The sequence below is a fragment of the Vicugna pacos genome, chromosome 21 (genome assembly GCF_048564905.1).
Source record: "Vicugna pacos chromosome 21, VicPac4, whole genome shotgun sequence".
NCBI lineage: Eukaryota > Metazoa > Chordata > Mammalia > Artiodactyla > Camelidae > Vicugna > Vicugna pacos.
The window spans coordinates 27,803,266-27,814,064 of NC_133007.1; the positions used below are offsets into that span (position 1 = coordinate 27,803,266).

The 10,799-nt window shown below is 41.0% G+C and overlaps 2 long non-coding RNA genes across 2 annotated transcripts; one reads left to right on the top strand and one right to left on the bottom strand.

Annotated features, from left to right (window-relative positions):
• Positions 1-290: 290 nt before the first annotated feature.
• On the bottom strand, positions 291-4,207 carry LOC140687977 (uncharacterized). Its single transcript, XR_012062615.1, has 4 exons — positions 4,039-4,207; positions 3,537-3,666; positions 2,164-2,230; positions 291-925 (listed from the first exon to the last, which is right to left on the bottom strand). It is a non-coding gene; the product is annotated as an uncharacterized lncRNA (long non-coding RNA).
• LOC116284911 (uncharacterized) lies at positions 4,020-10,069 on the top strand. Its single transcript, XR_004194561.2, has 2 exons — positions 4,020-4,146; positions 9,760-10,069. It is a non-coding gene; the product is annotated as an uncharacterized lncRNA (long non-coding RNA).
• Positions 10,070-10,799: the final 730 nt, after the last annotated feature.

Sequence of the window (10,799 nt, forward strand, 5' to 3'; positions counted from 1 at the left end):
AGGTACCTGGGTTCGTCTTTGACTTGTTTCGAATCACTAGAGGATCCTGTGTAAAGAGCTGCACCATTTCCCCCCTCTACAAAACATAAAAGGGGCTGGTTTTCGTCCCAGAAGGAGAAGAGAATATGTATTTTTCTATAGAAGCTCTCTCATCTACAAGAAACGTTGACTGAAGACCAGGCCAAAATAAAAACCTTTTTTTTTTAATTTAAATTTTTTTAATTGAAGGGTAGTTGGTTTATAATGTTGTAAAAAGCATTTCAACTTAATCCCGATTACAAGGTCAAGCTCTTCTGACTTTTAAAATGAAGAAATTGAGCCACAGAAGTAAATAACTACAGCACAACATTTCAAACCTATTTAAATTCTATATTGTAATAAAGTAAAGCATGAAGGAAAGAAAAGAAAGAAGAAAAGAAAGGAAAGAAAGTGGAAAGCAAGAAAGAAAAAAGAAAGTCAGATGAAAAGCGAATAAGTGATAAGAGGAAGGAGGCGTGAGAGGCAGACGGAGAGACAAGCAGAAACAAGTGAAAGAGAGGCGTGGGGAGAACTAAACTCAGGGAGCAGAAGGCTTGTGCCAGGTGCTTTATGTCCATCATTTCACATTCAGTCGATGTGCATTCATCATATATTTAGGTTTCAAGCAGGGGAGTGAAATGGTCAGATGTGCATTTTTAAAGGCTCACTCTACGGGGGGAGGATAGAGCTCAGTGGAGGGAGAGTGGTAGGGTCCTGGGTTCAATCCCCAGTACCTCCATCACAAAAATAAACCCAATTAACCCCCAGACCAAAATGAAAAATAAATAAAAGATCACTCTAGCTGCAGAGGGGGCCATGGGTGGATGCAGGCAGACAATTTTGGAGGCTGTTGTGGAAGCCGAGGAGAGAGACCATGCTGGCTTGGATTAAAGGGGTAGCAGCAAGACTGCAACAAAACAGAATCATGGGATTTTTTAGAAGGAAGGACCAAAGGAACTAAGCCCTTTTTATACATTCTCATTGTACCTTATACTTTCCTCATCATTGCCTTCATTACATTTTATTGAAGTTACCTCTCTACTCATCTGCATTTCTAGCTGTGGGCCGCCCAGTGTGGTAATCACTAGTCATACGTGGCACATGAAATGCCTAGCTGAGCTGTGTCTTGTGTGACATGAGATGTGCTCTAAGTGTAAAATACACACTAAATTAGAAAAACCTTTCAAAATGAAGAATGTAAAATATTTTAATAATAATTTCTATATTAATTACTTATTAAAATTATATTTTAAATGTATTTGGTGGAAATAAAATATATTATTAAAATTAATTTTATTGATTAATTTAAAATTAATTTAAATTTCTTAATGTGGCTACTAGAAAATTTTAGATTACATATGTGACTCACATTATATTCCTATTGAACGGCACTATTAGAGACTATAAGAACTGAGGTATGTCCAAGGCCTAGCACTTAATAAATTTGCACTGAATGAATAAATAAGTTATATTTGGCCAGGGCACATTCAAATTCTGCCTATAGGTATGTATTAACAATGATGGCCTTCAGCTTAAATGTTGGTTGATACTGTTGACAATGTTGGCTTCACTGTTGGCTAGAAAAGAATACATTTTCTAAATCAGCTAGACTCAGGGAGAGGGTATAGCTCAAGTGACAAAGCGTACACTTAGCATGCACGAGGTCCTGGGTTCAATCCCCAGTACCTCCTCCAAGAATGAATACGTGAATAATTACCTCCCCCCACCAAAGATAAAAAATTAAAACAAATAAATAAATAAACCAGCTAGACTCAAACATTGCCCAGAATTTGACTAAAACCTTTAAAATACTTCTGCAATTTATCTACTTGTCTTGGCTATGTGTCCTCTTAGGGGACACGGTTCACTTTCGGCTCAGTCAGTCCCTCTGGGAACCAAGTGGCACAGATGTGGTTCGGTAATGGAGGACCATCTTACGGTGCGCACTCGAAAAGCAATGACTGAAACCTGAAACATAATATTGACACTGTGAAGCCCTTGTGAAGTTGTGACTTCATTTTCACCTAACAGTTCAGCACCTTGCCAAATCTGTGCTTCCACTGAGCTCAGGTGCTTGAGCCAAAGGAAGTGAGCACGGTGTCCAGCTGACTCCACTGTCACAGCCAGTCCGAGAGGAATACTTACATGCCTTTGAACACATCAGCACTACTCTTGTTTCATTCTCCTGCAGCTCTACGTGCACTGTGCTCAGCTGTCAAGTCACATCAATCAGAAAGAACAATTTTATGAGCCAGTAGGGGTCTGGCATGTTGTATCTCTCAGAACCCTTTTAATTAATTCACTAAAGTCTTTAATCTAAGGAAACAGCTCAGCAAATCTCTTCAACAAGTTTCCACCGCTTAGCAGTCTGACAGCATTAACGTAAACTAGATCTCCACATTCTGCTCTAACCTTTTCCCAACATGCTACATAGTGAATATGGCTAAGGGCAGAAACATCCAAAAAAACTCAGTCTTAATTCCTCCATCGAATCATCTGAGTTGCAGAGCTCCCAGCCAGCACTCCCCTAATGAATGATGTAATGGAAGCTGGGGCCCACTAATCGCTTTTGACATGAATAACTTGAATGACAGGTAGAGACCGTTTTTCCCCTGATCTGTGTCAAGTGAGCTTAGTTTTTCCATACTTAAGCAAATCTCAAGTTCCACACTGACAAGAGGTTAGCGCCTACTAGGTAAGTAAGCACACTTTTTTTTCTCCTGAAAATTTTAAGTGGTCCACATTCCAAGGTCAAGAGAGCCTGCATTTGGTAAAAGGGCTGCAGGATGGACACCTCCATACTGAGCTTCATTGATGAAATGAAGTTGTTGTGTTAAAGGGTCCCCACCCTGGTAGTTCCCTATGTGTTTAATATGGAACATGGCAAGTTCATTCACGTTTCTTCAACCAACATTTACTGAGTGTTTACCATGAGCAAAGGAGTTTGGAGAATATCAAGATAAATAACACAAATAGCTATCATTTAATGAGTCCCTATTATATCCTAGATCCTTTAAAATACACAACACCACAAGGAGATTAACTCCATTTCACTGCAGGATAAAACGGAGTCTCCACATTTGAGATGTTTACATTTTACAAAGACTTCTGCTACGTAGCATGGTACACTTATGTATACATAAGTGCTGTTTCTGATGAAATTAACAGGTATGTCAGATTGTTTACTGTGTAATACCCAACAGTATTCTGAACTAGGCACTCCCCAAATGTTTGTTGACAGTATCAACCGAGAGAGACAGGCTGTTTTCTACCCACACAAAGAACAGCATGGCAAAAGATAATTAAAACGTATGTAGCAATAAAGCAAGCATTTCTAAATCTGAATAAGGAGAAACTAGGTAAATTACCCACCACAGAGATTTTTCAAAAAAAAAAAAAAAACCCGAATTAAACCTGGGCTGAACTAGGTATGTTATTCACTTGAAGAAGGGAGGTGTATTAGAATCAAGCAAAACAAAACCTAGAAGTCCCAACCCATGGAAATGTTCATTACTTACCAGGGCGACGTTTTGGGGAGTTGGCTTCCATCGGCAAAAGTACACCAAAATCTTAATCTAAGTATCTGGTAAGGGCAGAGGACAAAGCCTTGGAGCCTGATCTTGGGGCCTTTCAAAATGTAATTTACATCTAAATTAATCGGAGAAAGAAAAAGGAAGTAAGAAAAACTCTTTTTTTAAAAAAAAATCGCATTTTAATTTTCCCTCCTCTTCTTCTGCACTCTTAATATGGCTCCCTTCACGCAGTCTGAGGCCAAGAGATCATGATGACAAAAAGAAAAGATCAATAAAAAAAGATGATAATTGACAACCCAAGGCGACTCTAGGTTTCTAGAAACCAAGGCCCATCCTCAACTCCCCGGCCTCCAGCGCCCCCTCCCGGCCGGCGGGGGCGCAGCAGAGGAGCGCAGGCCGAGGCAGCCCTAGGCCGACTTCTCCCCGCTCCTCGCCCGGCGGCCGGCCAGCCCTCCCCGTCCCGCCCACGCCGCTGTTGCCTCCGCACCCGCGTGCCGCCCAGCCCCGGGCGTTCGCCGCTGCCGCTGCACCGGCCCGTCCTGCCCACCTGCCCGCACATCAAACGTCCTCTTTCCCCCTGAAAAGTTTCTAGACGGTAGGGACTATTTTCTTCTAACGTAACCTTCCACCAAACTGGAGGGAAAAGTTACCCGAGGCTAGAGACGGGTCGGGGTGCTGGGGGACCTGGCGTTTAAAAAAGGAGGTCTCTCTTCCGTGAAAATGAATCATTGGGCCTCCAAACTAGAGTTTTGTTGGGTAAATTGTAAAAGGTGAATGATGCTGCTGCTAAATATTTAAGATGGAGATTTTTAAAAATTAGTATAAAATAGGTTCCACTATACAGATGGTTCTTGTCTTCAGACTTAGCAGTTCGTACTATTGATTCTTATGGTATCTGTCTCTTCTCCCCCGGCTCCCAAATCCTTATGTTCCGTTATAGGGAAAACAGGGTCTTCTGGGAATGACTTCTCAAATCCTGGGGATAAAAGTCAAACCTAGAAACTGCTCTTCTGGGCGGTTGGCTGAATTCTATCCATACTGTAGTTGGGTAAACAAACCTACAGAAATATTTAATGATTAGGGAAATCTCCTAGACCTCTATTTTTCAGATTGTGAGTGGCAAAATCAGTTTGTCAAGGAGTGTTAGGAAGGGAGAGGGGAACAGAGGAAAGGAAGGAAGGAAAAGGAAGCAGCTGGAATAAAAGAACTTTTTAAATTACATAGGATGGATCAATATTCTTTCATGAACTCAGTTATTACGAGAGAATATTGTCTGTTTGCATGTACCAAGTAGAGAGGTAGACGTTTTGGGGAGTTGGCTTCCATCGGCAACTTTCTTACTGTGGGTTGTGGTCAAAAGATATTTGAAAACCACTGCACTAGACAAGGCATTATTTTAGGACGCTTGGATTAGAAAGATTTGAAAAGTCATTTAATTTATTCCTCTATATTGACAATATTTTGTTGAAAGAGTAGTCCAGATTTAATTATCCTCTTGCTTATCATCTTCCCAACTCAACATTGCTATTAATTGTGAATAATTTGTCTCTCTAAAGCTATTATTTTAGTAAAGAAAGCTATAACTTAAAATATGAAGGCAGTTCTGCCAAGCTCCCCTTGTTTCTGTGGCTCCTCTGTTACCCTGTGACCCCAGAGCCGTGGACATGCTCCATGTGTGTCTGAAAGCACTGTCTGCAGAGCAGTCCCAGGAAGCATGGATTGCTGGAATATCATGTAGTCAAGTAGTCCTGGGGATCTATTTTATTCTTATTTATGTTTATTTTAAAAAAAATAATTTTCCCTTTTCCTTTAATGCTTATTTAAAAATTTCTATTGTCCTATATAGGTCATATGAAAGCTTCAAGTGCTTGCATTTGACTTCATCCCTTCTCAGTAGGGGAAGCTGCCTTTTGTGCTAATAGGGCGGCAGTTTGTGACTGAATTTTCTATCTTTGCCCCCATTACACACACTCACTTCATTCTTGCCATTTTCATTAGTTTAGCAATTGGATCAGAAGGCCCACGTGTATATATGGGTGAGGATGCTGACGGCAGGAAAACACTTCTCACTGTCAATGGTGGGTCATTGGCCCAGTATAACAACAACAATAAAACAGTAATAATAATTATTATTTAGTTATATCAATAGCTAACATTTACTCAGCATTTTTCTCTGCTAAGCAAATTATGTGCATTAGGTTCAGAGATTTCTCCTAATAACCCTATCTCCTAGTTGAAGAAACTGAGCTTAGAGGGGTTAAGTGACAAGCTAGTGTGTGTTCAGCACGGCTGTTTAGCTGCTTCACTGACATCTCTCACTTTTTTTCTCTGACTCCCTGAGTGTTGGGTCTCAGCGTTTTCCTCCAAAGACCTCTTGCCTAAAAGGCGTATCAGTGAGATTGTTTATGTTCCTTGCAGTCATGCCTTGTTAACTGGCATCTCAAGTGCACCAGACACACTCCACGGATCTTGTTTAGCAGGCAGGAGGGGGTCATTGCAAACATGGATGGAGGAAGGGGAGCTCCTGGGTAAACTGTTCACAAAGCTGTACACGGATGTGCTTTGGGAGCGAGGAAAAGCAAACATTCTGAACGTGCTTAACTGGTTTTATTTCCTCCACATGTGCATTAGGGGTCAGGGTTGCTGTTCAGCTAGTTGTTCAGCATTTTGAGTATCAACCCTGGCAGTAAATCTTGGAGCTTGACCCATGGGGGTCTTGGGGCTCATGGGGCAGCTGTTGGAATCTAGGAAGGAGAGGAACAGGGGATGGGGAGAATTTTAGTGCAATTAGAAAAGTAATATTTTGAAAAATGGCCTGCTTTCGTTTTTCCCTTTCTGAGAAAATGACTTTATCCTTAGCTGGCCTTTGGCATCCATCCCCCTGGGGGAAATAAGGATTTGTTACAGAAGAAATGGGGGCAAATACTGATACATTTGGCTTCTGACATTCAACATAGGATTTTTATAGCAAGACAAGGACTTTCTAAGCCAAGTTAGTGGCTTGAAAGAAGATTTCCTAAATTCCTTTTAAGATTAAAAACAAAATTTCTGTAATTCCTTGAAGAGCCCAGCTTGGGGAGCTGAGCTCAGGGAGCTAGTTCTCCCGTGGGGCACGACCGCCAGGCGGTGACGCCTGCTCTCCGCGGTAGGACGCGGAGTGGAGGAAGGCAGGGGAGCTTGTATTTTTGATCCCGAGGGATAATGGGAAGAAGAAGGGGGTGAGAGAAATCCAGAGAAGGGGAAAACTGCCAGTTTCTCCTCTCCAGGCTTCTGTCTAGAGAGGACAGAGGTGCACCATACAGTTGGAGGGAACAGCAGGGACCAGTCCCACTTGGGACCCTGTGAGGAGCCCAGGACATAGCACGCTGGGTCAACGTGCAGTCAGGCAGGTGGCCCTGAGGTCCAGCTTTCCTGGGAAAGCCACCATGAGAGCCACAGGGTCTGAATGTCTGGCTGAGAGCTTGCTGGAGGGGTGACCTTATGGGGTCAGATGATGCTGTAGTGAAGACTGCAGAGGGAACCTCCCCCCTCCCCTCCGGGGTCATGGCCACATGGGCCTTATAGACAATGGGCAGTAGGACCTGTAGAGTCAGAGAGCTGAGGGGAGGTTGAGGGAGAGCCACGAGGCCTGAGCAGCCTGAGAGGCCAGCTTATGAGTTATATCCACACGATCTCGGACCACAGATTTCAGCTACAGACACCAGCAGGGCAAGCAGTGGCCAGGTGGAGAGGGGACGTTGCCCCAAAGGCCAGAGGAGTCACAGAACACTGCACATGGGGGCTTCTGTGTTGTCTTCCTTTGTCATATGTTGCGTAAGCCTTGCTGTCCCCTGATACACTTGGAGAAAAGCCGGGGAAGAGGGTGACAGTCGTGGAGTGCTGAGAAAACCAAGTGTTATTTTCATCCAGAGAATGTGTGTTAACTAAAGGGGTGGTTTCAATTATTTCATGAGACTTAACTTTATGTTTTGCTTTTCTTTAAATTGTTTTATTCTTTTTTTCTTTTCTTTTGGTTTTATTTTTTGTCTTTAAATTATTTTCATAAGGTAATTGTGAAATATTTAAAAACCACAAGAAATAAGAAGTCATACAAGGAACCTATGTACCTACCACTCAGTAAAACAAAAAAACTACCAGTATAGTTGAAACTTCCAGTGTATCACTCCCCAAATGCCACTTTTACCAAGTCAAACAATATGAAATGGCCAATAGTTGATTATTTTTTTTTACCTACAAAAAACTCCCATCAATTTTATGTGATTCAACCTGGAATTTTATTTCACTTTTACAGGTTTGGTCAGTACCTTGATCATTCTGTTGCTCATTTGGAATGCTTTTCTTCCCTTCCCTCACTTATCCATGTCCCTCCCACCTGTGCTTCAAGACAAAAATCTGAGCCCTACTCCTTTCAAAACCTTTTCACTGAAGACTTGAGCCTGCACAGAGCTTTCCTTTTTCTTCCCAGGATGTACTGTCTGTTTCACACAGCATCATTTTATATGTCATATTCTTCCATTGTCTGGATCACACAAACTATCACTTGGTGATACTATGTTACCCATTACGCTGTTTTGTTGATTAATATGTAGAAGAAATAATAGGATTTTACTAAATGTTTGGTGGATTTAAGACAATATATTGCTTATATCTTGGAAGTGATTGCTTCCAGCAATTGTATAAAAGATGCTTGAGCCCAACACCCAGACTATTTAGAAGAGATGCCTAAAGGTGAGAAATCTGAGAAAGACTCAGAATAGGGAGCCCATCACCCATGAGTGAAGTCAAGTTTTATCATGTCGCATACAATACTTACACTATGGTGTAGGGTATCTTAAGAACGAATGATAAAAGCCACCATTTATGGGGTAACTAATATAAGCCAGGTACCATCCTAGGCATTTTATACACTCTCATATCTGTGATACAATAATCCTGAAATGTGGGTAATACCAACCTCCATCCAGTTAACCACGCTGACTCCCATTCTTAGCCATAAAACTGTTCTGGGGTAATTTCTTTCTTTTTTAATTCAATCTTTATACCAATGTATTTGTCAGTGTAGTTAGGCTATGCTGATTTTACACATTAATCCTGGAATCTCTACAGCTGAGCACAATAAAGGTTTGTTGTTCTGGTAAATCCAGTGTATTTGGGGAAAGTCACTAGTTCAGCTCTCCTCCCTGGGGTGATCCGGGGATCTATGCTGCTTCCATCTTGTGGTTCTACCATTTCACTAAATGGGAAGAGAAGAGCTACACCAACCTCTGAGTGCTTTAAGTGGGCTGGAAGTCACCCATCACTTAAACTTGTATTCCCATCTGCCAGGACTCAATCTTGAGGCCCTACCTAATAGCTGCAAGGGAGGCTGGGAAGTGCAAAGTGGGCATGAATATTCAATGAGGCACAGCCAACAAATCAGGTGAAGTGGGGCCAGGCATCCCAGGAGGGTCACCATATTATCAGAGAAAGCCTCCTCAATTCCAGTGGTATCAATTCAACCAGCTTAGGGAGCTAGACCATCTGATCATCTTTCAGGTCTTACAGGATCCTGGACTTTCCCGTATATTGAAGAATATTTTGGGCAAAGATAAAGGAATATATAAAATCTGACAGTAGCAATAATAATGTAATAATTTATAATATATAATACATAATATTAATAATAAGCCACTCGTCAGAATGAGAAGAATTTCAAGTTCTTTGGGCACATGTGTTCATACAATTATTGAAAGGGTATCATTTCTTTGGGAAGACAGGGTGTTAAGCATCTTGTCCATTGATCCCAGGGCCTGAGGATCCTTCCCTGGGGTTCATGTACAGGCACATGAGTGGGCTTCAAGCCTGAAAGTGTTTGCAAAGTTTTGTGCTTATGCACAAAAGTGCATTTTTCTGGGGGGAGATTATCCATAGCTTTCATAAAGACTTTCAAGGGGTTCATAATGCAAAAAAGGTTAAGATTCACTCTTCTAGACTAGGAATAAGCTCTTTTAATAGGAGAAGCAGAGATCAGAGGCTGCCAGGAAGCAGGGTGTATAGGAGAGAGGAAACTCATATTCATACGTGACTCATCATGAAAATTGCAAATCTAGAAGTGAGAATTATTTCCTGGATGAATGAAGGTTAAATCATTTTCCTCCTATAAAGTGATTTTACATTGGTGAATATTGGCACTTTGACATTTACAGATTTTATTACATTTATGTTTCAGGACATAGAAAAGACATTAGAAATGAACCCTTGGCTGTCACAGGAGATGGCTTCCTTGCAACCTCTAACTCCTACTGTACATACTCAACAATAAGAAGAGACCTAAAAGGATCTGACCACTTATCTACACCAGAAAACTTTAAAACTTAACTCTGGAGGATACCTTAGTCTCCTCATCTGTAAAACAATGATATTAATCCTCACGTTCTTCAAAAGAATTAATCCAGTTGTTTAAGGTCCCCAGTTGCGTTCTGGAAATTATTCATGACTATTATAAAATACAAACACTGCTAAATTAGAAAAAGAACATATCCTAGAAAAAGAGAAACTTTAATTAAATTTTACTTTGCAGTCTATTGTAATGAAGAAGCCACGTAACAAGTGTGTCTAAAAAGTAACCCAATTCATTTTTCTGTGAAGTTTTAAGGAATCAATTTATTCATTTCGTTTGTTTGTTTTAGGGGGTGGTACAGGTAATTAGGTTTATTTATTTGTTTTTAGAGAAGGTGCTGGGGATTGAACCCAGGACCTTGTGCGTGCTGGGCATGAGCTCTACCACTTGAGTAGCAATTTAATTACTTGATAATCATACCTGCTCAACTCCGTAGTGACAACCTAGATGAAACAAGCTTTGCTTCTTGGTGTCTCTTCAATAATATTTATTTAATTTAAAGTTTAACTAAATTATTAATTTCCATGAAATCATACAGCAATTCACAGAGAAGTCTTGATGACTGAAAGTTGCTACTCATGCACTTCTTGAAAAATTTACTTTGAAGACAGAGATATTCAATTGCTTCTCGCTGAAAGCTCACGAGGAACTCTTCTTTTAGAATCCCAGGCTGAAAACTTCCTCCAGCTATTTCTCACCTCCTGAGAATTTTCTGAACCCCTAGGAAAGTCCTCAGCTCCTTTAAACATAAGGAGGTAGCAAAAAGTATTTTAAAATAAAATCTAGCAGCAGCCTCCAAGTTCCCCGCCTTGTATTTGACACTGGTTAAATGTAGGTCTTCACTTGCCCTTGATGATTTCCTGTCAAGC